General features: G+C 41.9%; 1 protein-coding gene across 7 annotated transcripts in view; it reads left to right on the top strand.

Annotated features, from left to right (window-relative positions):
* The first annotated feature begins 2547 nt into the window (after positions 1–2547).
* The window catches only part of EXTL3 (exostosin like glycosyltransferase 3), a 131953-nt gene continuing 108266 nt past the window's right edge, over positions 2548–26234 (top strand). For 4 of the 7 annotated variants that reach the window (XM_087866604.1, XM_045773959.2, XM_045773958.2 and 1 more), the window contains exons 1-2: positions 2548–2665; positions 15517–15596. The gene's annotated coding sequence lies outside the window, so the exon portion shown is untranslated. Of the gene's footprint in view, positions 2666–6429; positions 7178–15516; positions 15597–26234 lie in introns of those variants that run through there. The other 3 variants (XM_045773963.2, XM_045773961.2, XM_045773960.2) reach the window with 3 other exon arrangements.

Below are 26234 nucleotides of genomic sequence, written 5' to 3'. Positions count from 1 at the left end.
ACCCCGTTAAACCAATTCCCCGGGCCTGGTGGTGTGCTGGAGCTCCTACTCTGTGCTCTGTGGCCTCGTGTTGGTAGCCTGGGATCAGCCACGCGGGAGTATTTACACCACAGAAACCCGTAAACACCACAAATCAGAGCTTTTCTTTCTGGAGAGCCAGTTGTCCTTTTTATCGGTACACCACTGACCGGGCTTCTGGTTCTTTCAGAATGTAAACAAACAGACTGATCCAGAAGTGTCAGACAGGGCTTCATTTATCTCAGAGATCTTCTGGGTCCTCAGAAGATCACCTCAGAACGCAGGAGGCAGGGCTCAGTGAAAATATGGAGCTTCTCATCCCACCCACGTGGTAAGGTTTGCTGGAGGAGACTGGCTCCGTTCAGAGAGACCACATTCCACCCTGTGGGGCATCGTCCCCAAGCTGCAAGGGCTCTCATCAGCCTCTTGCACTAAAGCTGACTTCAGCAGGAGAGCGCTTGTGTGTGCCCTCCCGTGATGGGGGTCCTGCTTCCTGTAATTCCTCCTGCCCATGTTCCTGAGGCTCAAATGCAAGGGGTGCTGCCCTCCTCCAGGCATTTGGACACATCTTCAAGCCCTTCCCGCTAGAGGCTGGACACATCAGATATACTATTTATGAAGCCTCTGGGCTATTTTATCTCATTAACATCCCTGGTTTCAACTAAAAAGGCCTGGATGGTTTTAAAGGACAGAGGAAGAAAGTTGTCATCAATTTAGTTTGACTGGATTTAAGTTGTTAGGGTTTTGATACGTGTGAGATGGTACACATTATACTATCGCTTTTGTCATTGGGTGGGTGTGCGTTTCATAAGATTACACTTGAAGACTGTGATGGGTTGAATTGTGTCTTCTCTCTGCTCTCCCAAATTAATAGATTCAAGTCCTAATCATCAGTACTCAGGTCATGACCTTATTTGGAAATATGGTTGTTGTGAACGTAGTTGGAGAAGATGGAGTCATACTGGAGTAAGGTGGGCCCTTAATCCAATATGACTGGTGTCCTTATGAAAGGAGAACATTTGGACCTCGGCACACATACAGGAAGAACATCATGTGAATGTGAAGATGGCCATCTCCAAACCAAGAGAATGGCCTGGAACAGATTTTTCCCCCTCCCACAGCTTTCAGAAACAACCAATCCTGCTGACACTTTGGTCTGACTTCCAGCTTCCAGAACTGTGAGAAAATACATTTCTGTTTGAGCCGCCCAGTCTGTGGTCCTTCGTCACGGCAGTGCTAGCGGAGTGATACACCTTCCCCAGTAAACTTATTTCCTTTTTTGTCCCACCAGGGTTTGCAGACAAGTAAAATTGTCATGGTTCACTACAGCCTGAGAATGTTTTCTTTTTAGACAACTTTTTTTTTTTTTATTACTTAGAGTGAGCTGAAACTAAAGTATTGTAATGCCATCCAAAATTAGAACTAGTCCCAACAGTTTGGCAATGTTTGAAAAGTTATTTAATGAAAATAAAGGAATCTTAAGACATATTAAACTCTATAAACTATTTACATTACTCCAAAGTTTCTTTGTATATGGGAACACATACATTTCCACATGGTTGGAATCATTGGCCATGTGCTTACTTTCTCTCTCTCTCTCTCTTTTTTTAAAGTAGGCTCCAGCACAGCACAGAGCCCAAGGTCCTGAACTCAGGACCTGAGGGGCTAATCAAGACCTGAGCTAAGAGTCAGATGCTTAACCCATTGAGCCACCAGGGCACCCAGCCATGTGCTTTCTTGTGTTCTGTTTTTCATTTAAGGTTATTTGATAGAAATCATTCTACACAATGATACTATTCATTTTCTTATTTAAATAGCAACATATTATTTTTGTGCCTTTCACATATTATTAGTCATTTGTTATTTTCTAATTTTTCACTATGAATACTTTTGTATAAGTTCCTTTTTTTACTCCTTTGAATTATTTCCTTGAGGTGTATGCCCAGAAGAGAAAGCCCTGGATTCCAGTCTCCTAGTTCCTGTTACATTTTTTCCCATATTCTCTAGACAGATTGAGCCCATCTGTGGTTTTACCAGAAATAAAAATTAAGTGCAGATTTCTCCATAATCTTGACGTCATTTAGTCTTACAATTAAAAAAGTATTTTCCCTAGTTTAAAAAGCTTTCCTTAAGTCTCCAAGTTCCTTTAGTTTTTACTTATGTCACTGGTGGTGGGGGGGCTCAGGGACTTTTAGAGCATCTGGGTTTATTCTAACATTTTACTGAGATAAGAGCGATATGCAACAGACACCAGCTCGCTGGGGTGGCCCTGGGTGGTCGGCCTTCCCTCTGGGCTGCAACTCCCACCGCTGCTGCAAGCGCCCCCACCCCAAGCCCCGGGGCGCCCTTTGGAACTGCGCCCACCAGGGGTCAGCGTCCGCCCAGCTTTGGGCTCTGGCTTCCCACAATGCACCGGGCTCTGTAGTCCGCGCGCTGGGAGGTGACCGAGCGGCGGCAGCGGCGGCGGAGCTGGGAGGGTTTGTAGGGCGCGGGCCGGGCGGCCGGGGGGCGGGGCGTCCTGGGGGCGGGGCCAGAGGCCACCGCCTCCGCTGTCGGCCGCAGCTGTGCCCCTCCTGCGGGCAGCCGCCGGGGCTTAGGTCGCACCCTTCTCAGCCTCGGAGACCTATCCACCTGGCTCTGTAGCAAGGTAGGGGGGCTCTTCAGAACCGTCCTTTTTTGGGGGGGTGGGTATAGAGTTTTTTCTTGTTCAAACTGGAGAAGACTTAAGCTGCCAAAATTTCGGCATGGAGCAATCAGGTTGGCTCGGAGAGGTCTGTTTTAAAACTCTTTTGTCTGCGTCCCTTTCTCGGTTCCCTCCAGACTGTGGGGCTATGCGAAGCCTGATTTGGGGAGTTTGTGCCTGGGTAATTTCAAGCTCTTGGTTCATCCGTTCTGCCTTGTGTGTGGTTGCAAACTCCGGGGTGGGGTTAGAATGTGGGAGAACTTGTGTGGGTGTGGGCTGGGTTTCTTCGGATGTGTGCATGTGTGAGAACTCAGGAAAATTTAGATGTCGGTCGGGGTCTGTTTCACAGTGTGGGTGGGGATCCTGAGCCCCCGCGGTTTCAGGTACTTGGTGAGCGGTGTCTATCACGTGCGCCGCCTGCGCCACCCTATCCGGAGGTGGCTATCCTGTGATCTAAAACCAGTGGGTGTCCTCAAGTTCTAATAGACCGAAACATACCGCGCCGCAGGACTACTGCCCAGGACACTGCTTCCCGGCAGTCCCTGCTGCCACAGCCAGAGCCCCCTCACATCACAGCTGACCCTAGTTTGGAGATCCTACAAGTTGAGCTTTCAAAAAAATAAAGTTTGACAGATTAAATGCACTGGAAAGGGGGGCACCTGCGATAGCTTAAAGCTTGTTGGTGTCTGTCCTCCTCAGCCTGTTTCTGGGTCACACTGCAAGGCTCCATTCATTCAGCCTCACTCCCTGGTAATAATGTTCCCCCTGGTAATAATGCCAACCCAAAATAATCCCAACCTGAAAACTCCAGGCTACAATTCTAAAATGAAATCCTTTTGCCCACATCTAAAGGCTCAGAAAAGCTCTTTAGTCCTCTGATCCCTATCCCCAATGTAAAATAAAATGTATTTTTAAAGGTACGTATATTTTAAAAACCCTCACCCTATGTTATATTCATTCCAATAATTATCAATTGATTGATTTTACTTGTGAAATCCAAGCAGTTTCATTTATTGTTAATAATAAAGATTTAGAAAACTAAAAGATATATTCTTCAGATGAACATGATCCTAATTAGCAAATTAGCTCAACATAAAAGGCAGAAGATGGGAAATCAGACAAGCTTGATTCTAAAACATTTCTGCCTCTAAGAAGAGAGCGTTGGATGATTACATTTTTTTTACTGTTCCTTCCAAAAGTAAAATGCTACGTGAACAGATTCCTTTTTTGCTAGACAGACTCTTGACTGGAGATAACAATCAAAAATTTAAAAAAGTCTTTCAAACTGTTGTCACCTTTTTAAAAAGATTTCTTTATTTGAGAGAGCGAGAGCACCTGTGTGAGCATGCTCAAGGGGACGGGGCGACAGAGAGAGAGAGAATCTCAAGCAGAGTCTCCACTGAGGTCAGAGCCCCCAACGGTCTCAATCTCACCACCCTGAGATCAGAGCCTGAGCCAAAATCAAGAGTCAGACGCTTAATGACTGCACCCCCCAGGCACCCTTCAAGCTGTTACCACCTGACCTATGTCCAAGGGAAAGAGGGTAGATCTAGAAATTGTTAGGATTCTAAAATTTTGTTAAGTAGAAATGCTTAATGGTCCTTAACCCTGTCTCTGGGTACTTTGCTCCGGAAGTGTTAGTTCTCTATCAAAATGTGAAATTATTAATTGCTCATTACGTATAAAATTCTTTTTGGAAAAGATTTGTATTCTCCACATTAAACATTAAAGTTTATTTTTTAAAGATTTTATTTAGTTTATTTGAGAAAGAGTGAGCAAGAGAGAGAAGGAGCAGGGGGAAGGGCAGAGGGAGAGCAAGAAACAGACTCCCCACTGAGCAAGGAGCCTGATGTGGGGGTCAATCCTGGGACTCTGGGATCATGACCTGAGCCGAAGGCAGATGCTTAACTGACTGAGCCACCCAGGTGCCCCAACATAAATATTTATTTTAAAGCATTGTGTATTTATGAGTTAAAAGATACAAATCTTTAAAAAAAACTAGAAACAAGAAAAAAATTGTCTTAGTATGTATCAGCGCTTCCCACCCATCACGAGGTCCTGGGTTAGCGGCAATAAACCCAAAAGATAAAACCAAAATCTAGTTAAGTCATTAATAGTCACCAACACCCATAAGAACTAGGGGGCAGTGTTTGAAGCTTAAAAGGAGCAGTTTAAGGAGATGTTAAAGATAACTTTGCACAGTAGATTACGAGCATCAGTGAGCCCATAGCCTCAAGGGAGTCATATGGAAAGATACTGACACCCACGTAAAGAAACTTAAGTACAAATTCATGGGCTCACTAAAAATAAGCAGATCAAATGTTTCTCACATCAACTGTAAATCTATGCATTTTAGGTTAACTTAAACAGATAGCCCATTGCTTTTACAATCTTCCGATGTCCTTATTACTTCAAACACAGCACAGAGGACACAGTTCTTACTTCTGAAGGAGGTAAATTTAAAAATTGACCCCTAGCCACAGGCTGGAGTTTACAGGAGTTCGCACAATAAGCAACTCATAATTTACTCCTTTCTTGAGCAGACATCTATCAAGCACCTACTAAATTCAAGACTGGACTCACTGCTTTAGTCCACTGCTAGTGAAAAATAGCCGTAGGTAGGATCTCTTATTGGGGGCTGTGTCTTCAGGACCATATAATTAGGGGCCAGGATATTTCTCACTCACTAAGGAAGCAAAAGCATTTTTCAGAAGAACTGTGAAGACCAGAGGACCTCAATTTTAAAAACATGCCATTTATTTTGGAAGGAGAAGGGGTTAGAGACAGTACCTCTAAATATTTCCCCTTTGGCTTTTATCCCTTACGGTGCCAATTAACAGCAACAACAACAAAAACTCTCTTCATTATATAGTGTGATACTAGAATTATTCTAATAATAGAGTCATGTAATATGACTTTGCAATAATCCCAACTTTGTAATAATAAAAACACCAGCCTATTTATTCATATTGATATATTTATTCAATAAACATCCTAACACTGTGCTAACACTGGAAATGCAAAGAATAATCTAACCCCTGACTTTAAGAAGCTGATTTAGTTGGGGAAATCAACCTACAGATAATTATAAGACAGTGTGTTCTTGGTATGGCGATATTTGTTCCTTCTGTTGTGGGCTCCTCTTCTGGTCTGGTGGGGTCAGGAAAGGCCTTCTGGAAAAGCCAGTGCCTGAAATTCATATTAGAGGATGGCTTTTAGCCAGGAATGGGAGAGGGGTTCTCCAGGTAGAGGGGACAAGGATGAACAAAATCATGGGGGTAATGTGGCAAGATAGGAAGCCCAGAAAGATTAGAAATAAGACTGAAGAGAGCGGTAGGGGTCAGATCAGAAAAAGCTTGGTAAGGGTGGGGGGAGCCACTGGAATCTTTAGGGTGAGAACAACAGGATCATATGTGCTTTATAGACAGTCCCTCCGAAGCCTGAGTGAAGGCTAGACCTAGGAGGCCAGGAGGCAGGTGGATGTAACAGTGGTTAGAAAAGCAATGATGAGGGGCACCTGGGTGGCTCAGTTGGTTAAGCGTCTGCCTTCGGCTCAGGTCATGATCCCAGGTTCCTGGGCTCGAGCCCCACATGGAGCTCCCTGCTCAGTGGGGAGCCTGCTTCTCCCTCTACCTCTTCCCTCTGCTTGTGCTCTCTCTCTCTCTAATAAATACATAAATCTTAAACAAAAAAAAAAAAAAAGAAAGAAAGAAAGAAAGAAAGAAAGCAATGATGAGGGCTTAGCATCTGTAGAATGGCTTTCTCATGTATTATTTCATTTGGGTTTTAGAACCACCTTTTGCAATCAGTAGGGTAAGATTCATATCTTCATTTTCTAAGTGCTTACCTCAGTGCCTTGTGCCACATCATCCTTGACCCTTACAGAAACTCTGCAAATTAAGCATCAGTAAGTCACTTTACAGAGGTTGATACTGAGACAGGGTCAGAAGCAGCTCCAGGTCAAGTGTCTAGTGCGGGATTCATTCTGAACAGCAAGCAGGTCCTGCTCCGCTCAAGAATGAAGCAAATCTATACCCCAGAAACACCTCTCAGGAGTCAGCATGGTGATGAGCCTGCAATGCCCAGCTTCGTAAGTGGTTCTGTGTCTGCATTTCGAAGTCCCATGGAACAAAACAGTGTGGCAGTTCCTCAAAATAGTAAACAGAATTACCATGTGATCCAGCAATTCCAGTCCTCGGTGGATACCCAAAAGAAGTGAAAGCAGGGTCTCCAACAGATGTTTGTATGCCTGTGTTGATAGCAGCATTATTCACAATAGTCAAAAAGTGGAATGACTCAAGTGTCCCCCAGCGGACGGATGGATAAACGCAATGTGGTCTGTCCATACAAGGAAATATTTTTCAGCCTTAAGAAGGAAGGAAATTCTGACATGTGCTTCAACATGGCTGAGCCTTGAAGACATCATGCTAAGTGAAGCAAGCCAGTCACAAAAGAACAAATACTATGTGATTCCAGGTATGGTAGAGACGGAAGGGAGGCTGGTGGTTGCCAGGCACAGGGGAGGAGGAGAGTGGGAAACTGCCGTTTAATGGGTAGAGTTTCGGTTTGGGAAGGTGAAAAGAGTTCTGTGGATGAGCGGTGGTGACAGTGGCCCAACAGTGTGAACGTGCTTATAGATGCTGAACTGGGGGCACCTGGATGGCTCAGTCGTTAAGTGTCTGCCTTCGGCTCAGGGTGTGATCCCAGAATCCTGGGATCGAGCCCCCCATCAGGCTCCTCCACTGGGAGCCTGCTTTTTCCTCTCCCACTCCCCCTGCTTGTGTTCCCTCTCTCGCTGACTGTCTCTCTCTGTCAAATAAATAAATAAAATCTTAAAAAAAAATAAATTAAAAAAGTTAAAAAAAATAAAAAAATAAAGACGCTGAACTATATGCTGAAAAATGGCTGAAGTGATCAATTGTGTTTACCACACCCGCAGAAGTCCTGCTGAGCGTCCCATTATGGTCAGATGACCAAAATCCAGAAACTTAATAAATTTGTGATAAGAAGACTAAGAAGTGCAAGTCAAAAATTAAAGCAGACATCTCGAAAAACCCAGCCCAAGAAAAGAATGCTGGCTGGATTCCCAGAGGACAGATCACGGAAGTGTAAAGTTAGAACGTTCCAGAGGCACCCACCATTTAATTCAACCTCCACCTTTTACAGATGAACACATTGAGGCCCAGAGTCATCGAGTGACTTGCCCAGGGTCACAGAGCAAGTTCAGGCAAAGGGAGAATTCAAAGCAAAACCTGGCCTCTGCCAGACGGTCATGCCTGCTACTGACAAGGAACCTCTTTGAGCTGACAAATGTTTGCTCTGGCTTTTTTTTTCTTTTTCCTTTCCTTTCTTTTCTTTTCTTTCTTTCTTTTTTTTTTTTTAAGATTTATTTATTTATTTATTTGAGAGACAGAGAGAGAAAGAGAGTGGGGAGAGGGGCAGAGGGAAAGGGACAGAGAGGATGTCAAGCAGACTCCCCACTGAGCGTGGAGCCCTACGTGGAACTCCGTCTCACAAGCCTGAGATCATGACCTGAGCTGAAATCAAGAGTTGGTCTCTTAACCAACTGAGCCACCCAGGTGCCCCCCCCCCCAGCTTTTTAAAAAATCTGGCTTTCTTTTTAAGCAGAAAGAGAAACCAAACTTTCCATCTTGATAAGTCTTGCTGCAGTCAATTCATAGGATTACAATTATTGAAGAAATTTGGGTGCTTAGAATCAGTGTTTGGTTGCTAGGTAGCAAGGTGGGAAAGTGGTGATGAGTTAGAGTTCGTTCATTCAGTCATTCATGATCAAATATTTGAGGGCCTATGTCGTGCCAAATATCCTCTCCAGTTTCCAGCTTTTTTTCATTCATTAGCAGCTGTCTGCTAGCTTTATTCTAGATGTTGCCCTAACAGTCACCCTTGGACATAAACTGTAAGTTACTTTATCCTTCACTGACTTGCAGAGAGATCAGTAGGGGAACAGATATAATTGGAGGGGAAGTGACATGAGGGGAAGTAGGAGGGTGGCAGATGCCCTAGAGAGTGTGTTTCCAGCAAGGAAGCCACACAGAGCTAAAGGATTCTCACTGGAACGTGTGTCTAGGGGCTGCAGATGCGGCAGGATGGGAGCCCTGCTTGTGTAACTCGCCCCTGGCACAGACAGGACTGCCTAACATTCTTAGCGTCTGCGTGGAAGATCAGTGATACTCGCAGTGGAACTCCAGAAGAGATGTGGCAGGCAGTGCAACCTGGCAAAGCCCTTACGGTCCTGGTGTGACACCCCTATTATGTGGCCTGTAAGGATAAAGCCAGGCTGGCTCTTCGCAACTATATGCATAAAGATGAATGGAGCCTTGTTTCTTTTAAGTCCAATATTTGGACCTGCCAGCCTTCAAGAGCTTTTAGGTATAGGGTATGAGGTAAAACAGAACTTAAAAAAGAAGGCACAAGGGGCGCCTTGGTGGCTCAGTCGGTCAAGAGTCTGCCTTCGGCTCAGGTCATGATCCCCGGGTCCTGGGAGCAAGCCCTGACTCAGGCTCCCTGCTTCTCCCTCTCCTCCCTGCTCGTGCTCTCTCTTGCTATCTCTGTAGTGCTCTCTCTCTCTCTCTCTCTCTCAAATAAATAAATAAAATCTTAAAAAAAATAAGGCACTAGGGTAGGCTAGTAAAACAAGCACAAAATTTGAAACCACTTAAGAAGGCAGGGCACATTAGCGAAGTCCTAGTGCCTGGCACAGAGGGGACATAGGGTATATTCTAACTAGATTTAAAATTGTAAAACATTAAAGTGGCCATAGCAGTGAAGCAGAAATAGATTCTACTAGGCACCTGGGATGAGATGTTTTGGCATGGAGTTTGGCTTTATGTTTCTTGGAAGCCATGGTATAAAAGGAAACAGGTTGGGTTACATCATATTCTTATTCTGGCAAGATAAAATATACAGATTCAACTATAGAGAAGACTTTTTTTTTTCTTCTGGAACTAAATTAAAGGAAGGATTTATCACATGGGCTCCCTTGAATATAATTTTGAAGCTGTGGACAGTATTTCAATACCATTTTATGGTCAACTCTGAAAACGTCATGCAGATGAATGGTTTTTATGCAACAACGCTTACAGCTTTGCACAGACACTCTCTGGCGTTATCCCTGAAAGTGTAAAGTATTTTTCTGTTAGAATGCTGTTGCAGTAGGATCCCAGGGGAGTCACTTTCAGGAAGTTACCTAAGGATGAGTCATCAGAAGAACCTGGGAAGTGGGCAGAATTGGACACCTGAGCGGGAAAAGGCTTAACTGTCCGTTGAGCTTAGTCATCTTTACTGTCAGAGAGAAGAGTATCCCTTGGCAGGAAACAAGAGCTAAGTGGTCCAACAGGCATTTAAGCTTTGAAGCAAGAATAGAATAAGCGCTGTGCTACTCTTGACGCAAGATGGCAGGCTCCGGGGATGGTCATGCCTGCTGCTCATGGGTAGAGCAGCAATTAACAAGCAGCTAGTGAATTCACTTCACAGGAGCTAAACGGGAGCTTGGGAGGTAGTGGAAAGGCCACGGACTTTGAAGTCAGACAAGTCACGTTCAAATCCTAGCTCGGCTACTTACGAGCTATGTGATTTCACAAATTACGTCATTTTTCGGATCTTCCATTGCGTTTTAGTATCATCCTTTTATGAGTCATTTTGCTGATCAGAGATAAGATGTATAAACCAAAATAATAATAGTAGCTAACAATTATTGGCGCTTACCTCAGATGAAGCAGGATGTTAAGTGCTTTATGTGCATTATTTTGTTTGTTCTTCAAAGCAGTTTTCTGTGGTACATGTTACCTGGCACCCAAGTGCGCAACACATAGCACGTATTAGTATTATTAGTATCAGTTATAGTAACAGACTGATTAGCTAACAGTGAAAGAGGCCATCTTTGCACTGGGAATGAGTGCCTGGAATAGGGATTGGCAAACTTTCGTCCACAGGCCAAATCAAGCCCATATCTGTTTTTGTACAACCAGCAAGCTAAGAATGGTTTTTACATATTTAAATGGTTGAAAAACAAACAAACAAACAAACAAAAAAACCCCAGAAGAGTATTTCATGACATCTGAAAATGATATGGAATACAAATTTCAGCATCTGTAAATAAAGTTTTATTGGAACACAGCCATGTCCTTTTGTTTACATATTAGCTATGGCTGCCTTCATGATACAACAGCAGAGTTGAGTAGTTGTGACAGAAATACATATGGCCCACAATGCCTAAAATATTTACTAAGTAGCCTTTTACAGAAAGTGTTTGCTAATCCCAGACCTAAAACAAGACCTCCAGGTGCCAAGGCAGCTACAGGTTAGAAATTCTGCCAATCTCAGTGTAAGCAAGATGGCCCAGGAGTGAACAGTAAGAGATGGGATCTAGAAGGAGCAAAACTCCCATTGGCCTCATGGGAGGGCTAGTGGACAAAAGGTGTGATAGGCTGTTCCAGTGCCAGCTTGGATGGCTCGAGGAGAGAAAGCTTGGGATGGACCATCTATGAGCAATACGAGCAAAGCTGAAGTGGAGCTGCAATCTGGGACCTGCGAGCTGTTCATTTTTATGCCTTTGTATGTTTGCTTTGTGTTTTTGTATTTGTTTGCTTTTCCCTTTTTGTTTCAGCAAAACCTCTCTTTTAAAAATTTGAATCTTATCCAATTTAAGCCAAGGGAAAAAATATTGATTCATACCTGAGCTAGGATAAAGTCCAAACTCTTAACTACTCTTAAGCCCTGCAGTGTCTGGTCTGGTCCCTTCTCACTTGTTAGACTCATTTTCTGTCCTCTTCCTACACTCTGTGCTCCATTCCTTCTGTGCAACTTACAGCCCCCAGAAGTAAGCCTGTTCCACATGCCATGCTTTTTTATACTCTGCTGTTCTGCTTTCCATGCTTCCTCACCTTCCCTTCCTGGAGAAATTCTCATCCTTCAAGACTCTGCTAAAATGTCACCTCCTCTGTGAGGCCTTCCTGACTATTTCCGCCCATGCTGGAAGAGATGATCACTCTCACCTTTTTGCCCCTCTACCTCCTATCACAACACCTCTGTATTTCCTTAGTCTATGAAGCCTTCACAATTAGGGAAGATGTAATCACTTACTTCTGGGACATGGTAACCGTAGTGTGTGAAGGCTGAGGAGAATCTGAGTACTCTAGAGGAGGAATGAACTTTCCGGCTCAAGAACCTGGAAAGATAGGTAAGAAATGGGGCAGATAAATGAAAATCCAGGCGAGGAGGGCCTAGGATGGCAAAGTTCCTGGCTGGGTTTCTGGTTGTTGTTGTTGTTTGTTTGTTTGTTCCTTTGTGAAGAATATTGAATAATTCTGTTTAGGAGATACCCTCAACCCTATAAGACAAAAAACACTATTTAGAGTATTGGTATCATAGCTTCCTGAAGATAGATATCACAAGACTGCTTGTAATTCAGAGAAGACCTTTCAGGAAGGGCTGAGATAGTATGGTCCCCACACCATATGATGATGGCAAAATGGGGGATATGGATAGAACTTGAACACATAGACAGCTAATTGGCCGGGAGAGGCCATCTTTCAATGCAGATGTCTCCTGTGAGCTCTTATCACTCTCATCTGAAACTTTAGAGTCTTGGCACTGCAAAGGGACCTTATCAGTAGCCTCTTGGTATTTGGCATTTGGTCAACCCAAGGGTTGTGTCTGCTCTTAAGTGCTCTTAAGAGAACTGTTGCTTGTAACCTGGATCTCTTCATTGGGCTGTCACTAAGATCTCAAAACCTTTATTTTATAAGCACAGTTTGAGTTTGATTTGTTCTGTAAACCCAGATTCCTTATCCCATTCCAGCCCACTGAATCTTATTGGCCACTTTGGGCTCTGTCACAACATTTTGTGAGAACTTCCTGTGGTTTATCTCCATCATGTTGACAGTTTCCGATGCAGAAAGGCTGAGTGTCATATCAGCAAACTTAACAGCTCCTCTTTTAGATTAGTAATGAAAAATATTCCAGTACTAACATTTTTTTTTAATTTACAAGAGACTCTTTTATAAAGGTCTTTTTAATAAGTCAACTCTCTCATTGTAAGCAAACATTTACTTTCAGATTGCATTCTTTTTTTAACTACCAGATTTGGGTAAAACCAGGGAATGGTCTCTCTCATCAAGTGGGCCCTTGTAGCTTTCAGTCAGCTCTTTTTTATTATCCTAGTCTCTCTCTTGTTCCCCACATCAAGTTTCCAAACAGATCCATTATCCTTAAACCTCCCACACTCCAGGTTTCTGCAAAGGACCATGCCCGCTACTTTATGGAGAAGATAGAGGCTGTCCAACAGTAATGCCTTGGGTTCCTGCGGCCACGCAAACTCATCTGGTTAATTCTGCATGCATCCCCTGCTCTTTCTATACAGTCCCAACTCAAGAGGTATCCTTCCCTTGAGTTAGGGCCAGCCTTTAAGTCTGTTCCTGGGCCGGTGCCCTGGACCTTCTCCCTCCTCCTTCTCAGGGACCTCTCTCAGTGATTGCTGAGTCCTTCTCATTAGCCTTTATATACAATCCCATCCCATCCCATCCACCTGAAAACCTCTCCCTCAGGCAGCCCTCCTCTTCACAATTCAGCTTCTTAATTTAGAATTGTTTCTATTCTACTTCCTCATCTCAGCATCTCAGCTCCCTTTTAGTCTGGCTTGTATTCCTGTCACTCTGCTGAAACCGTCCTCATAAAGGCCACCAACGACTGCCTTGTTGCTAACCCCAATGCATTTGTCTTATGTCTCAAAAGCATTTGACTTTACTGACCACATGCTTCTCTTTGAAAAATTCTCTTCATCTAGTGCTATACTTTCCTGGGTTGCTTTTTCCTCTTGCTTTCTTCTTGGGCTCATCTTCCTGTGTCATCTCTTCAATGATAGTTCTACCCTGGGCTCTGTACTCCCATTGTCCCCACTCTTCCCAAGGCTTTTTTTGATTCCAAGTAATAGGACCCCAACTCAAAATGTAACCAACCAAACTACCACCACCACCACCATCACCAAAAACCACAGCAAAGGAAATATATTGATTCATGTGCCCATAAAGTCTAGCGGTAGAGCTGGGATAGCTGGTCCAGAGACGTAAAATAAGGACATCACAAACAGCCTCACTCTGTCTCTTAGCTTTGTTTTCCTCTGTGTTGGCTCCATGCTCAGACAGCCTGTTTCCAAATGATGGCAAAAAGCCTGCCAGCAACTCCCAGCTTGTATCCAATCCTCTTAACAAACAATGGAGAAACTTCTACCCACTTTCTTAATCTGGAATTCTAGGAATCATTTTTTGACTCCTCTTCTCCCACTGCTTAATCAGCATGTCCCATCCCAACTTCTAAATCTCTCTCCCTCCCTGCTGCCAGGATTTTAGTCCAGGTCACCACATTTTGTCTAGATTCCTGCAACAGCCTCCCGGTATCTTTTCTTCACATCAAGCCAGGGTTTTTTTTTTTTTTAAGATTTTGTTTATTTATAGAGAGGACAAGCGGGGGGAGAAGCAAAGGGAAAGGCAGAGAGAATCTCAAACAGGCTCTGTGTTGAGCGCAGAGCCGGACGTGGGGCTTAATCTCACAATCCTGAGGTCATGACCTCAGCCAAAATCAAGAGTTGGATGCCTAACCCACTGAGTCACCTAGGCGCCCCAGCCAGGGTGATCTTTTGAAAATGATAATCTGATCCTTTCACTTGCCCACACTAACTTTGATGACCCCCTGCTTTGGTAGGAAGCTAAAGGCAAAACTCCCTGTTAGGTTCTGTAAGCACTTGGGTGATAGGGCTCCTGCTTACTCCACTTTTCACCTCATCCCTTGTTCCAGGCAGTTGGGCCATAGATGCCAGATTATACCTGTCTCCAGCCATGCGCTTCTTCACGTACAGCTCCCTCCACCTGGACCATTTCCCTCTTGAGCGCTGTCCTCCTAAACTCTACTTATCCTTTCAGGTCTCCCATTAGGTATAACTGTACTGAGAAGAGCCTTCCATACTGTATGAGATACATATTTCTTCCTGTTAGAACGTTCCAGTTTTCCCATATTAGCAGTTAGCGTACTCTGTTGTAATTGTTAATTCATCTGTATCCCTCAACAGACCGTAAAGTCCGCGAAGGCAGGTATTTCCCTTGTTTTGTGAAAGATCCCCAGCATCAGAGTAAGACACCCAATATTTGTTTGAATTGTGAGATTTAATGAGATATTTATTGTACTAGGAGATTTTCCAGTTTTCTTCTAGATTTGAGAATCTGGTTTGATTCAATAAACTACTGGAAAACCTAGAATACAATGTCTACTGCCTTTTTTTTTTTAAAGATTTTATTTATTTGAGAGAGAGAACACAGAAGGAGACTGAGAGGGAGAAGCAGACTCCCCGCCAAGCAGAGAGCCCGATGTGGGGCTTGATCCCAGGACCCTGAGATCATGACCTAACCTGAAGGCAGACGCTTAACCAACTGAGCGACGCAGGTGCCCCGTCTACTGCCTTTTTAAAAACTGTGCTTATTGGTCCTCCTTAAAGAATACTAGAGTTTTAGAACTGAAGAGAACCCTAGTTATCATCTATCACTATTTCACTTCATTTGGTAGCTGAGGAAGAGGGAGCTCAGAGAGACTGTTACTTGTACAAGCCACAGACCTAACTGGACTCGAACTCAGAGCTCATAACTTTCAGTCCAGGGTGTCTTGGTCTTCCATGGTATGGTGATATCAGCACTTCTAACAGACTAGTGCAATATGATTTTTATATTAATTCAAAGAACTCTTATTGCCTCTAGCCTCACATGTTCTACTTTTTTAAATGTACTTACTAGTCCTGTATGTCTCCATAGATTCCAACAGTTTCTCAGGATGAAAGGCCATTCCCTGGTCTGTTGAGGCCCAAGTGTCTTCTGGAGTTCTCTCCTCCCAGGTAGGGTTGATAGTGTATGCCATTGGCTTCTTAATGTACTGCCCACAAAACATTAGGAGTTACACATTGGATTCAGTGGCTTCACTGTTTTGTCTCAGAAGGGTAATTACTGAGTAGATGCCATCTGGATTTAATTTGAGGAACACTCATGTTGTGTAAAGGAAGTAACAGACTTCTGTTTAACTTGTGTGAACTCTGTTCTCCATTGCCTCTCTGAGGCTTACTGACTGATGTCCATTATGAAATAGGAGCTTGAAAAGAGAATTGCTTCTATAAAAACCAAGTTGAGGTGTGGAAAAGACTGGATAAGAGTAACTTACTAAGAATAGTTCTAATAGAACTGGATATGGGTGAGGAAACAAATATGAGGGAGAATTGTTAGTTAATTGCAAATTTCTTTAATTTAAACATTTAACGTATTAACAACTTTTTAAAACCTTAAAGGAAACCAAAAATGGAACCACTTAACCAAAGCATTATGACACTCCAGTTAATGGACCCATTCTAAAAGAAAATTCCTTGACGGCTCATTCAGAGATTGTGCATAAATGTTCTTCAAGCATTAATTTAGAATAAGATGTGCAACATACCTTTTCATTGTGATGCCCGCTTCTCCAGGGCTAGAACTATCCCTATGTATTTCATTTCTTCTAAATTTTACTGTGCCTGATACAACATCCTGCATATGCTTCTGATGATGGAATTTTATTTCCCTAGCTATTAGTGGGGCCAGCCACTCTCTCCCTTCCTTCCTTCCTTCCTTCCTTCCTTCCTTCCTTCCTTCCTTCCTTCCTTTGACTGGCCATGCACTTTTATTATCTCTATTTGAGAAGAGACAGTATTATCAACTAGTTTTTCTTACTCTGGGTCAACATTATTGCTTTGTTTTCATCTTCACTTCCTTCTTTTTAACTTGCAGACACTGTTTCTTCCAAAAAGGAGAGAGAGAAATGGAATATATAAGGAGATGTTCAGTCCATCGATCTCTATCAGGGGTTTGGCATGTATTTGTAGTTCTTGATACTAAAAAAGAAACTAAAAATGAAGGGAAAGACAAGTTAAGATATATTTAAAACAGATGTTCGTGCTTAAATTAAAAAATTCCAAATGCAGCCCTTTGACCCAGCAAGTCTACTTCTGGAAATCTATCCTATGGAAATAATTAAACACATGCAAAAAGATTTAGCTCTAACATGTTCAGCTCAGCCTTGTTTATAATGGAGGCGAATTAGAAACAACTTGAATTTTGGGCCACGGGGACTTAATGTATAAATTCAAGGGGATTCCTTAGTTAGAAATAATGTATTTACTGATATATAAAGAGAGTTACACTTTATTAATTGGAGAAATGTAAGCTCTGTGTACAGTTTCATCCCATTTTTGTAGGAGAAAAATATGCAAAAATGACTATAAGGATAAACAAAGATTATATGGTGGTAATGAAATTAGTTTTTATCTGTGTTTTAAACTTTTCTACAATAAACTTCTATAAAGTTCTTTTATATGACTTTTTTCTTGAGAAGTAATTGGTTATAAATAAATATTGAAATATTTGAGGTCTTATGAAAAGGAAAGCGTTTATTTTACTTTCTTGCCTAGAACCATTTTTTCCTAGATGCAGTGGATTCCAAATCAATAGTTATATTAGTTGGAGTCTTGGGAGAAGAGAGCAGGTGACTTGGGTGTTATTTCTAGTTTACTTACTAATTCTCCTTATAACCTTGGGACATTTATTTTTTAGCTTTTTGTCCAGTAACTCTCTCTGTAAGATGTGGAGAACTTCCTCATTATTACCCCAGCAGAGATATTGGAAATATCACTGGGCTCCACTCCTGGACTGGAACATAGATACACATAATAAATACTAAATTAAAAGTACCCAATTTATTGTAAAATTCATAAGAATTCACCTGGCACCCAGGGTAACTTGTCATTCTTACCCCAACTACTCTGAACATGCACTAAATTGCCAAATTAATTCTGAGCCATTACTTATTAATGAATTCAACAAATATCTGAAAATTGACAGCCTGGGTTCAAATCCTGGCTCTTCCCTTTAACTCTGTGAGCTTGGGGAAGCAAGTCAATTTCTCTGGGCCTCCCCTTCCTTGTGTATAAAATGGATAGTTATAATACATTGTTGTTGTGGGGATTAAAGGAGATACAAAACGTATGATGCAGGGCACATAGTAAGCTCTCAATAAATAGTAACTCTTAAGTGCCTAATAAGTGCCAAATGCTGAGATTCACATTCATTCATTCAACAAGCATTTATTATTTATTATGGGCCAGAGTTTTAGGTGCTTGGGTTACATCAGTGAACTCCTGTTACCATGGAGTTTACATTCTAGCAAATGCAAAGATTAAATACAATGTAGTCTAACCGTGGTTATTGATAAGAATTTCTATTATTGCTATTAATATGTCATGTGGCAGCTACCATATAAGTGGTTTTTATATATAATCTTATTTTCTCATTAACCATGTGAGGTAGGAATTATTGTTGTTATTCGATGGTGAGGAAACTGAGCATCGGAGGTGTAATATATTAAGTCAGCAAATAAGTAGAGGAATCGGTAATCAAGCCCCACTTACCCACCACGCCTTCCTACTTCATGTGGTGAGTCATCCATTGGTGGGGGTTATTTTTGCTTATAGTTCTTTCTTCATATCCTTGCCAACACTTTTTGCTCTGCAATAGGAGCTGCAAGGGAACAAAATTTGAGTTGCCCTTATTTTGTATTAAAATACTTAATTATCTCTGCAGGAAATGCTGAGAAAGAATAAATGACTCTCCTCCATGTGTAGAAAAGGGGTCATAATTAGCAGGAGAGAGAAGTCGAGATGCGGCCTCAAGAGAGGCGCGTGGACGGGGTCTGGGGGAGGTTCCCAGGGGAACCCCCTTGATGAGGATCATCCTACCGAGAGGGAAACGAAGAGTTGATGCCTCCGGTTTGTATCTCATGGTGTTGCATCATCGACATTTCCTGGCTCCTCCAGCTCTAAATATCTCTCCTCCTCTGCAGTTGCCCAACTATCTGGAATGTTCATGTCCTCAAAGTCATGCCTGATAACTATTGCTAGAATTTCAAAAATTATTATTATGAAATATTTCAAGGATCTAGAGAAGTGTAAAGAACATCATGTACTCACAACTGTTTAGTCAAATCTTCACATTTTGCCTTTTTGTTCCAGTTCCTTTTTTTTAAATGAAACATATGGATGTAGCTGAAACAACCCCCTGTGTACCTCTCCCCAGTTTCACTCTCCTCCCTCCCTCCCCTCCAGAGGCCACCACTGTTCCGAATGATCATTACGGTGCATGCTTTTGTCCCGTCACTTGCTACATATAAATGTGTGCGTAAATACACTTACACGTGATGCTCTGAGGCACATTCTCGTAGCTCTCTCCTTGTCCACCTGGGTGGGAGTTTCTCTACCGTGTTTGTCTAGAGCTGCAGTGCTGGGTCCTAGTGAATGCACACTGAATCGGCCAAATTTCTCTCCCCAGTGGTTGTACCAGCTTCTGCTTCCGCCCTGCCGTAGTCGTGCTTACTCTTGTCTGATTTTTAAATTTTTTTTTGCTGATCTGATGAATGTGAAACGATTTCTCTTAATGGTTTGTATTTTCCTTATAATGAGGCTGAACATTTTTTCATGTGGTTATTGGCCATTCGTGTCTCCTCTTGTTGAATTATTTGTTCATATTCTTGGATTTTTTTTTGTCTGTCGTGTTGTTCTTTTTCTTGTTGGTGGAAGTAGTTCACTGTATATTCTGGTTGCTACTTTTACCAGTCATACGCTGTGCAGGGATCTCCAAGTCTCTTGCCTGTCTTTTGCTTTATCTATGAGGTATTTCAGTATACAGACAAGTTTAATTTGAAGGTAGTCAATGATTTCACAATCTTTATTTTGTTTTCAAACGTTATTTAAAATTTTTTTCTCCCACTCCAAAATCGTATGTGTATTTTTTTCTAAAATTTTTTCAAGTTTTGATGTTCACATTAATCATGTAATCCATCTAGAATTATTCTGTGGTTGGTATCAGCGAGGGATCCATTTTTCTTCTTCTTCCATACAGATCATCAGTTGGTCCAGCACCTTTGTCGTACAGTCTGTCCTTCACTGATCTGTTATGTCTGTCTGAAACCAAGTTTCCATACAGTTGGGTTCATTTGCGGGCTTTTTTGGTTGACTGATCTAGTTGTCTATTCCCGGGCTAATGTAGCACTGCCTACATACTGGAACATTTTGTACATCTTGATATCTCATACACAGAGGGGGCCTACATTGTTTTCACTTTGTTCAAAATTTTTTTTTTTACTCTTAGTTCTTTATTCTTCCACCGGATTTTAGGATCAGCTTATCTAGTACCAGAGAGGTACCTGTGTTACAACCAGTGAACCTATATCGATGCCTCATTATCATCCAAAGTTTCCATCCAAGTCATCAGAGGTCATGAGCTTTGATGAATGTGTAATGACCTATATCCACCATCATAGTAGCATCTAGAATAATTTCGCTGCCCCGAAATCCTCTGTGTCCCACCTATTTGTCGCTCTGTCTTCCACCCCTCCCTTTGTCCATTTTAAAACCGGGTTGTTTGTTTTTGTGTTTTTAAATTTATTCTGAATATTAATCTTGTATTGGAAGTGCGATTTGTGAATATTCTTTCCTATTCTGTGGGCTGCCTTTTCATTCTCTTGATAGTGTCTTTTGGTGCACAGAAATTTTAAATTTTCATGAAGTCCAGTTTATCTATTTTTTCTGGTGTTGTCTATGCTCTTGGTATCATATTTAAGAAACCGTTGCCAAATCCAAGGTCATACAAATTTGCCCCTATGTTTTCTTCTACGAGTTTTGTGTATTAGCTCTTGAATTTAGGTCTTTGATTCATTTTGACTTACTTTTTGTAAATCGTATAAAGTAAGGGCCAACTTCATTCTTTTGTATGTGGCTATCTGGTTTTCCCAGCATCATTTTTTGAAGAGACTGTTCTTTCCCTTTTGAGACGCGTTGGCGCCCTTATCAACATCAGTTGACCATACATCTGGGGTTTATTGCTAGGCTCTAAATTTTATTCCATTGGTCTATATGTCTATTCTTTTTCTAGCATTATAGTTTTGATTACTGTGGTTTTGTAATAAGTTTTAAAATCAAATGGCATGAATATTCCAACTTTGTTCTTCTTTTTCAAGGTTATTTTGGCTATTTTGGGTCCCTTGAAATTCTTAACGAATTTTTAGGATGGGTTTTTCCATTTCAAAGAAACGGTCCTTGGGATTTTGATAGAGACTACATTGAATTTATGTGTTGCTTTGGGGTAGTATCTTAACACCTTTTAAATCCTTGAACATAGGGTGTTTTTCTATTTATGTAGATCTTTACTTTCTTTCTAGAGTGTTTTACATTTTCTTTTCACAGATTACTTATGTTGGTTGTTTGCTGATGTTTGCTAGGGAGATAGTAGCAAATCTCTATAGCACAACAGAAGAGGTTTTTCCTGAGATGTGAGGTCTTATAAATGTTACCTAACATGGGAGAAAGCAACATAGTATTACTTTTAGCACCAGAATTGGTTTCCTTAGTGATGATCTTTTAGGATTCTTGAATAGGGGGAAAGAAGTAAAAACTTCTCTGGCTTACAGATTCTCAGGAGATTTCGTTAACCTCATTATCCTCAGTAGGTTACAAGAGATTAGTTTCCGCTATTTGAATTTGATTAAAACAAAAAAAATTTTTTGGGGGGGAGATTTTTCTTTTTTTTTTTTTTTAAGATTTTATTTATTTATTTGACACAGAGACAGCCAGTGAGAGAGAGACAGCCAGTGAGAGAGAGACAAACAGGGGGAGTGGGAGAGGAAGAAGCAGACTCCTAGCAGAGGAGCCTGATGTGGGGCTCGATCCCAGAACGCTGGGATCATGCCCTGGGCTAAAGGCAGACGCTTAACGACTGAGCCACCCAGGCGCCCCTCGGGAAGATTTTCGTGTTGAATCCATGTTTAATACTGCAAAATCTTCTCTAATTCCATCTTCTATCATCATATTCCCATTACAGTCTATATCACCTAATAATATAGGACGAAATACTCCAGGTGTTTGATCTGAAGCCCTATCTTCTTATACCCCAAGTTAGTCATCATCCTTCAAACATCTAAATTTACTGGCACATACCACACACCCCTCCCCGCCCTATCATTAAGTTCACAATATGCTGTGAAAATTACTGAAGTTACTCAATTTTTACTAAAACATTCAGGGAATTAGTTTTCTCAAAATTTTCTGTCTCCTTAATACAGAGTCTGGCTATACCCAGTCCCAGGAAAGAGTGACTGCAAACCTTTTTCCTTTAGATAACTGTTCAGCATCAAAGCAGTGCTAAACAAGGAAAACCAAGAGCTACTATTTAGTCAGGCTTTCAGGCTTAGAGGAAAAAATGGCAGTTCTTTGTGAGCCACAGCAAGACGGGAGGAGGGGGGGATTTAGTCTCTGGCCCTCTGCGTTCCCCTTGCATTTGCTTATTGACCTTTGTAAGGTCAGCACGAATCTTCTAATGTCAGCACAGTCTTCTAATGTCAGAAGCAAATATGAAATACTCCCTTACTATTCTGGGCAATTTGAAATCTGTCAGCTGTTTTAATTTTTACAATAAGTCTGCAAGACAAATATTATTATGCCAATTTTATAAGAAAATCAGCCTCAGAAGGATTGAATAACTGGCAATGGTCATGCAGAGAGTAAGTGACAGGGCTGGGTTCAGACCAGAGCTATCTCGTTCCAACACCCATGCGCTTGTCATTTTCCTAGTCTTGGCTTCATTAATCTTAAACTTTGGGACTAAAAATCATTTATTCTTCAATAGGTATCTGGCAAACATGAGCCTAGCATCCTATTTTTCTTTCTACTATTTATAGAATGATTCAACCTGGTTATAATGTCCTGAACCAGGACAGTGGAAGAACAAGCAGAAGGGACTAAAGGGAAAGTTGCTATTGACGTAGAGACAATAGGAGTTAGTTGGTGATCAAGTGGGTGGGAAGGAGCAGGTGGTGTCAAGATGAGTCAGAATACAGGCTCATTGAGAACCATTCTGCCTTTTTATATAATCTATTCATTTCAGAGAAGCACCTGCCATTAAAAATGCTTTTTTCTGAGGTATTCTAGACCCTTGTTATTTATAATTTACCATCTGTGAGCAATCAGAAGTCCATGACACATAGCAGTTTGGATTGAGCTAAGGTGGAATGATCTTGAATTGTGTGTGCTATAAGGCTGGTATATAGGAGGGAGGCTCTTTGCTTCTAAGAGCGCCCAGGCAAAGGCCCAGCCTCCTTATCTCACTGCAGCTTTGCTGCATAAAAAACAAAAAAGGACTCCTGTGAAGGTTGAAATGTCATTTACATTTTTAAGTTTTAAAATATTCTTTTATACTGGAGTGTAGTAGCCCTCTGTTTTATTTATTTATTTATTTATTTTAGTCTGTCTAGCATCCTGAGTACTGAGATCAGGTGTTCTTCACTTCAATCATGTGATTCTAGAAGGAACTGCCATGCTCTTACAGCTCATTGGTCCAGGGTGGACACCTGGCCATTGCTGGTCAGTCAAAGACTCTTCTCATGATATTTAAACTTAAAACCAGAAAAAATTTGAGCAATTCCTTGCCAGTGGTGATACTCGACCAACCTTTCAGTGGCTATATTTCCTACCACGCAGAGCAGGCAATGAACATGGCTTGCATGGAGAAGCATGAGAGATGGACAGAGGTGTATGTGTCCCTGGGTCCTGTTCTTGTGGTCACCTGCTGCACCCCTGTCATTTAGATTTTGTTGTCTAACCATTCCTTGAATTTGGTCCTCCAAGACAACACCGTTTCTGTCATTTGAGAGCCTATCATTTATAATCAAGACTAATAAAGGGGGAAGTTTTATGCAATAGTGCAGTTCTCATGTTTGGGATTCAGGAAGGTTTTCGGATAGATCCCTTGCAAACATCAAGGTCCACTCTAATTTTTCTCAAGCATTGAGGGGCTTGATTTTCCATCTAATGCTCCTGACTTTCCTTTAAATAAAAATGTTTTTTTTTATTTTCTTAAAAGATTTGATTTATTTATTTGACACAGAGAAAAAGCTAGCGAGCGAGCGAGAGAGAGCACAAGCAGGGGGAGCAGCAGACAGAGGCAGAGGGAGAAGGAGGTTCCCCACTGAGCAAGGAGCCTAATGCGGGGCTTGATCCAAGGACTCTGGGATCATGACCTGAGCCAAAGGCAGGTGCTTAACTGACTGAGCCACCCAGGTGCCCCAATAGAACTGTTTTTTAAATGGTAAGAAACTTTGTTAGCTTCAACTATGCCCAAACCTACTCAAGTAATTTGAATATTAGCTTATGTTTCCCACGATTACTAAGGAGCTGAGAGAAAAACTGGCCAACTTTCAAAATGTATTTATTAAGGTTCTGAGATGAATAAGACCATCATCATTTGGGTTCAAACTGCTAGATACTGAGTTTCAAACCCACTGAAAGGAAGATAGAGCTGTGGCCTGGAGAGCTAGGATTGATGCAGCCATCTTGTAAATGATTGCCCTTTCCTGCCCTGGAACCATGGACAGTTCCACTCTGCCCAGCCTGACTAGGCAGGTCGCACTGATACCTAGTCAGGTAACATGAGCATTATAGGAAAAATTTTTAAAATATAGTATTCTTATTTTTACTGTTTCCAGCTGTAAAATTCTTTTTTAAATTGTATTTTATTTTATTATTTATTCATTTTTTTAAAAGTAGGGTCCATGCCCAACATGGGGCTTGAACTCATGACCCTAAGGTTAAGAGTCACATGCTCTACTGACTGAGTTAGCCAGGTGCCCCTACAGCTGTGAAATTCTTATGTTGCCCATTTGAGCTGCCTTTCTTTATCTTTCAAAGTTTCTGAACTATGTAAGAATAGTGGTTTGGTTTTTAATATATACATCTTTCACATTGTGTGCAGTATTTTTTGTTTTCTAAGAGTAATCTATGCTCATTTAAAAATAAAATTGGAGGGGCGCCTGGGTGGCTCAGTCAGTTAGGTGTCTGCCTTCAGCTCAGATCATGATCCCGGAGTCCCAGGATTGAGCCCCGGATCAGGCTCCTTGCTCAGCGGGGAGTCTGCTTCTCCTTCTGCCTGTTCCCCCTCTCATGCTCTCTCTCTCTCTCTCACTCTCTCTCTCTCAAATAAATAAATAAAATCTTAAAAAAATAAAAATAAAATTGGAAACCACATCAAAGCCTAAAGACCAGAAAAAAATTACCCGTGATTACACAACTTGAAGCCAGCAGCATTCACATTTGGGCGGATTTCTCTGGTATCTTTGGGGAGTACTTTCTAGGCTTGACTTGGCAGCCAGCCAGGCATCTGTCCCAGACTCTTTGACCTCCTGCACTTTACTCTTCCCTTTATAGAAATTTACTTAATTTCTCCCTGCCCTTCCCCTTCTACCCTCCCATAGTAAAAGTTAAAGCCAGCTGTTCGAGGATTCTGGTAACTGGTGAGGATGGCTGGGCATGAGCATCCTGGCAACGAGGCAGGCAGGGAGGAATGGGATCCCGGCTCTGGTGAAGGGGAGGCACCAGGCGGGGAAGCATTTCAGCTGGACAGTGGCTCAGAGGTTCAGCCGTGATGGCACCCGTAGAAACAGCCCAGTGCTGCAGTGTAGAAATGCTGTGCTCTCTCCCTTTCATTTTCCCTACCGTTCACAGAGCTGGCCAGCACTCAAGTCCATGCCCGGCACAGGGCGAGGAGGAGTCCCACGAAAACCAGCTTCATCCTCATTCTGCTGGGCCTCCTTGGAGGGTGTTTTTACATTTTTCTTTTCTTAATTGTTTTGAACAGGTAGACCTTCACATGGTTCAAAATAGATCTAAGCCCTTTATGCCCCAGAAGTCTCCCTCCTTCTCTTCCCCATCACGCACTTTTCACCTTCCCTTGAGTCACTGCTGGTCTCAGCCTTCTGTTTTTGTGCGTATTCATCTAGAGTTTACTTAATGAATATTAAAGCAAATACAAATATATTCTGCATTCTTGGTTTCCATCATAAACAAAAGGATGCATTGTATACACATTTTCTGCAACTTGCTGGGCTCCCCCCCCCCACCTTAATAAATTTTGGAGACTTTGAAAGATATTTACACATTGGAAGCTTCCTCATGCATGTTTATACCTTCAAAGTATTCCATTGTATATATGTAGCATAATTTATTTAACCAGTCATCTGTTCAAGGGCATTTGAGTCCTTTCTAATCTTTTGCTATTTTGAATAATGCTGCAATGAGTAACTTTGTATATATCTTATTTCTTAAGTATGGCTGAAAGGATACATTTCCAGAGGTTAAATTACTGGGTCAAAGGGGATACTTAGTTGTAATTTTGAGCTATGTGCCCAAATTCCTTCCACAGGGGATTGTACCAATTTATACTTACACTGGGAAAGTATGAGGGAAGTTGTTTCTCCTGAGGGATTATTATATGCGGCTTTGAATTCTTCAGTTGTTTTAACTTGGATGTTGTCCTCCTGGTGAGATGGCAAGGTTCTCAAGAGCAAGGGCCGAGCGTTTACTGCTTTTGAATCATCTGCGTTTATAAACTAGTATCATACGGCACCTTAG

Source organism: Ursus americanus, chromosome 13, assembly GCF_024610735.1.
Source record: "Ursus americanus isolate L20-20 chromosome 13, mUrsAme1.1.p, whole genome shotgun sequence".
Taxonomy (NCBI): Eukaryota; Metazoa; Chordata; class Mammalia; order Carnivora; family Ursidae; genus Ursus; species Ursus americanus.
This window is presented reverse-complemented; position numbering and strand designations above follow the sequence as displayed.